A 5,192-nucleotide genomic window follows, 5' to 3' on the forward strand; every position below is an offset into this window, starting at 1 on the left:
CGGGGCCTGGCGGGGCCTGGCGGGGCCTGGCGGGGCCTGGCGGGGCCTGGCGGGGCCTGGCGGGGCCTGGCGGGGCCTGGCGGGGCCTGGCGGGGCCTGGCGGGGCCTGGCGGGGCCTGGCGGGGCCTGGCGGGCGCGGCGCCCAGGTACAGCAGGCACGGGTTTCACACGGAATTCCTGCGGTTGGTTTTAGCCTGAAAAGTGCCATTTTGTACCTTTTTTAAAAAACAAACAAACAAACAAACCTCACTGAGGTGTTTCTCCGAGTGGCTCTGCTCATTAAAACGTGAAGGTGTTTAAAAATAAAAAGATTTTCAGCAGCATTTGCACCGGTTCTGCCGGAGACCTGCAGCTTTCACACTTGCCTGAGCTGGGGGCGTCTGAGCAGCGAGGCTGGTGCCAGCGGGGTCGCGCCTGGAGCCAGCAAGGCCAACGGGAAGCGCGAAGCTCTCGCCTGCGCCTCCCCAGAACGGGGGGGACGGTTTCCAGCGGGCTGCTTTTGCGCAGGAACGTGTCGGTGGGCCTGAGGGGCTCCCTCCCTCTGTTCCGAGCTGATCGGCAGCCAGGCAGCGCTGAGACTGTCCAGGTGACACCAGCTTCCCGTCTGGGCGCCGTTCCCTCTGCCCCCACCATTTTAACTTCCTTATAAGCGTGGTGGTACTTGCACCACGCTGTGCTCTTACTGAACGCCGCGCTCTGAAACCGTAGGAGAGGCAGCTTGTCATCCCCCAAGGTCTGGGCACACAACGAGCTAGGCTAGAGGCGCAGTAAAACCTACCCCGGGTCCTGTGAGGCAGCAGCTGGGGCACCCACGCAGTTCCCACGCAGAGACCAGGCTAACCCCTACCAGGGGCTGCCCGTCGCTGAGTTCTCTCAGACTTGCTGCTTTACTAATGATTCTTTTACGCTCTAGTGTCAACAGTTTTTTAGCAGACTGTAGGGAGGTGCTGGAAAGCTGCTCTTAGCATTTGTTATTTCTTTTGGCCTATGTAAATCTTCAGAGATTGCTTTGTGGACAATAGATACGGGCATTTATACTTACTGTAAAATTAGACCTGGTGCTAAGTACAGTGAAACGTCTGTTCTAGAGGTCAGACAGCCCTTAGGGCAGTCAGACTCAAAAAGTCATCTCAAGGTCAGGTGTTATCGGCACTTGGAGCGTGTGACTCCAGGCTCCTGCTATCAGTACGGACACAGCTTGCAGAAATCAGCTACCACTGCCCCGTGCTCGTAGCTCTGTACCTGCACCGCTGCCTCGTTAGCAACCAGTGTGCAGTGCTGAATATCGGTATTTAATTGGTAAATTGGGATTTAATTGGTAAATGAGAGCAAAAGTGACTTCAATAAAATAACCCCACTGCTCACGCGTCACTGTGCAAGACAAAAGTGTCTTCAGAGCGCACAGCCTGGACTCGCAGAGCCACCTAGCTCACTAAACCACGTCAAAGCAAGAACAGTCAGGAGGGAAGTTGCCCTTCTGGTGAGGTGGAAAGGTCGGTAGCTTCGGGTGGGTTTTCCTGAAGTGCTGAAGTTCTGGTCTGCCACAGAGCCAGGATCGGAGAGCTCAGATCTGCCTGCACATCGCGGTGGATAACTGCAGCCTGAGCGCCACGTCTGTGGGACAGATGGTTTGGCTAATCCTAGTGCAATTTGAGGGAATTGATCCCTGTCCCCCTGCAGCAGATACACGCAAAAATCCCATTAATATTGATGACTTTTCCCAGCTCTGCTACACCGCCCAAACGCCCCTTCCTTGTCATCAGCGCACATCGCTCTTACCAGGGGAAGTGTTTGCCCAGCGCAAAGGGGCCACACGGTACCTGCTGCACGCACGGCTCGCACCAGTAAGCCCCAGCCAATGTTTCCTGCGTGCTGGAAACCGCTGCTGGTGCTCAAACAAGGCTGGGCTGTGCCTGGCTCAGCCGTGCGGCGACGCAGCGGGTGCCCCTCGCTGCCCACCGCCCCCGGGGGGCTGAGCCACAAAACCTCGCGGAGTGCAGGCGGAGGGGCTCCGGCTCTTCCCTTCCCTTCGCAAAGCCCCTCCGGGCCGCACAGCCTCGCACTCAGCCCGGGTCTGCGGCTCCCCAGCCGGGCAGGATGGAGCTCCAGTGCCGCTTCCCACCGGCAGGTAGCAGCAGCCTTCAGGGTTTGCTGCCTCTGGCTCCCTCCTGCCTGGCCCTGCCTCATCCACCCCCAGCCCCGGCACCTTTCCGGCACGCTCCCAGCGGTGCTGGCCGCCGGCAGCTCGCCGCCAGGGCTGGGAGCCGGAGGTGAGGCGTCGTGGGGCCGGGCACGGGGAGCGAGAGCCGGGCGTGGGGCTGCAGAACCTGCAGAGACAGGAGCAAAACCTCGCACGGCCTGGCTTCGCGTGCTGCCGCCTGCGGTGCCCTTTTGGTTTAAGCTGGGCCCCCGTCCTCCGGGCACGAGGGACGCTCAGAGCCAGCACGAGGCGCTCAGCCCCCACGAAGGCCAGCCCCGCGGGTCCTGCAGGCAGCGCCGAGCCCCAGGCAGCCCCGCGGGGTCGGAGCCGCGGCTCTCCTCTCCCCGCAGCACGTAAAAGCCCCGCGCACGAGGCACGTTTGCCCGTCCTCGTTTTAAAGAGCTGGCTGCAGCCCTACAACAACAGAGCTGCACGCGGAGCCTGCTCCTCGCACGCAGCCCCACAATACCAAGCCAGCATCTGTCAGGAAAGGCAAAATTTGGTGGAGAAATTGTTTTTATTTCCAGGGGCAGTTAAGAGCCCCAGGAGGGAACGTTGCCCAGAAACACCCTCTTGGCAGAGCCCTTCTGGAGGCACCCATCAGGCCGAAGAATTTCGAATTCACTGAATAAGCCATGCATTAGCGCAGCGTAATGAAGTGTTTTCAGCACCAACCAGACTTCAAAGCTTCTGCTTTCTCCGCGCCTGCAGCAGCAGCTGAGCTTCAAAGCCCGGGCTGGTGCTGCGCTCAGGCCAGCTCCAGCCCATGGAGGCGATCTCAAACGCTTGAGCCTGCAGACTGCAGCGCCGGGCCCAGCTGCGGCCACGATCTGCAGACAGAAGGGGGGCCGTGGGCGCGGAGCAGGGCACGGGGGGCTCTGGGCTGCGGGCAGGATGTGTGCCCAGGTCTGGCCCAGGGGCACGCACGGCGTTATCCTGCCAGCCTGCAAAGCGCTGCGGGTGCTCGAAGAATTTGGAGTTGAATTCCAGGTTGTTGGGGGCTTTTCTGATTTCGGTGCAGGACGTGGGCAGGAAATTACCCAGATAATATCCTCAATTTCCTGCAGGTGGGTGATGTTCCCTTGGAAGACTGCTGCTCTGACATCTCTAAGTACACCTTAGGAGAACATCGCATACCACCCAGGGCGGGATAACGGCAGCAGGCGTGGTCTGCAGCCTGGTGTTCTGCAGCCTGGTGTTCTGCAGCCTGGTGTTCTGCAGCCTGGTGTTCTGCAGCCTGCGTCTGCTCCAGCTTCTGCTCCTGCCCACGCTCTCTGTGGTGGCTGGGGTTCAACGAGAGCTCCCTCGGCGGCCAGGTCGGCCCTGGGTGGGAGCAGCAGGTTCATCCAAGGGGCCCGTCCGGAGAGCGCCCGGCGCTGCCAGGGGAGCGTCCTGGCCGGTGACAAGCCCACGAGCCGGGTCAGCAGCGCCTTGGAGCCCGACGCGGGGCAGCAGCTCCTTCCTCTGCTGGGAGGTGTCGCAGGCAGAGAGAGGAGAGGGGCCGGCAGGGAGCCCCTGAGGTGGGCTGGCGCTGCCTGCGCCCCCTGCTCCTGGCTGCTCTCTGCCACGGCTGGGCCGTGCCAGTGTGCGCCGGGGCAGCTTCCCTTTCGGTTTCCTCCTGGATCGTTAATTTAGAAGGAGCTGGAAGCCGGGGCCTGCTCCTGCTGGGTTTTGCTGTGGTTCCTCCAGCCACGCGGCAGGGCTGCCAGCTTTGGCTCTTAACCCGCGAGGAAGTGAGCTCCGCATCACCGGCCCATCACCCGCAGTCCCACACCGCCTGTGCCGCTCCGAACGAACCCGTTCCCGGGCCCCAAATCCCTGCCGCTCCCCACTGCCGCTCCCCAGCCCCGCAGGGCTCAGGGGGGGCAGATCCTGACCTCCCCCGGCTGTGCTGCAGGGCTCGGCCGGGCCCCGCAGCTTCCCCCCCCCCCCCGTCCCCCAAGCACAAAATGGGGTAAAGTCAGCGTTTTCGCCGCACGACCCACCGAGACTGCGGAGGAAACGAACCCAGCAGAGCCCCATAAATTACTGGATTCTGTTCTGCAACATCGGGCAAATTAAACGTTGCAGAGCTCCAAGGCCGTGTGTGCTTTGGCGTGGGGAGAGCTTTTCCAGCCCCGCCGGTGCCAAACACCTTTCAGCCCTCCCCTTGGCTCCCGAGAGCCGGCTCGCGGGGCTTCGTCCTTCCCCCGGGCATCCCCGCAGTCACCGCTCGGCGTGGGGCCGGCGATGCTCACGCTGGCAGGGGAGGGCTCGGTCCTGACCCCAAGCCCGCAGCTCCGAACCCCTTCTGCCTCCATCCCGTGCTGGCCGGGGGCAGCGGCTTGGCCCCGATGCGGGGGATTTCTGCTGAGACGTGCCCCGTGCCACGGCCGTCCCCGGCCTTACATCAGCCTCTCCCCTGCAGGCTGCTGGGGAAAGATGCAGCGGTCAGCACTTTTGTAGTGGATTAATATTCAGAGGGAGCAGCGCTGATTTAGTGAGGCCCAAGCACAACAAAGGCTGAGATTTATAGCCCTCGGTATTAGAGCATTACATTCCTAGCAGGCTTTCTGTCTCTGTTATAAATTTGTAACAAAGACGACCGAGGCTTACACCAGCTTAAAATAATGTAGAACAAGGGCTCGAGAGCCAAACCTTGCAAGGAGAGGAACCGGGAGAGTTACGGGGTGCGGACGGCAGGAATCCCCCGGGATCAGCCGGGGCTCTTCCCTCCCCACCTCGCGCCGCCTGCACCCGGTGGCCCCGGGGTGTCCGGGAGGGCAGGGGGTGCCCGCGGGTGCTGATCCCCGGTGGTGCTGGGCGGGTGGGTGCTGAGAGCGGCTCAGCCCGCTGCAGCTGGCGGCCAGGATTTCGGCGAGCCCCAGCACCGTGCTGCAGGACCGGCGCGGAGCAGGGGGCGCAGGATCCCCTCTGAGCCCTCCGCACAGTGGCAGGGCTTTGACAGGAGCGGGAATTATCTGCAGCTGCCCCGGTTCATAAGTGATGTTTT

This window comes from Oxyura jamaicensis, chromosome 22 (genome assembly GCF_011077185.1).
Source record: "Oxyura jamaicensis isolate SHBP4307 breed ruddy duck chromosome 22, BPBGC_Ojam_1.0, whole genome shotgun sequence".
Lineage (NCBI taxonomy): Eukaryota > Metazoa > Chordata > Aves > Anseriformes > Anatidae > Oxyura > Oxyura jamaicensis.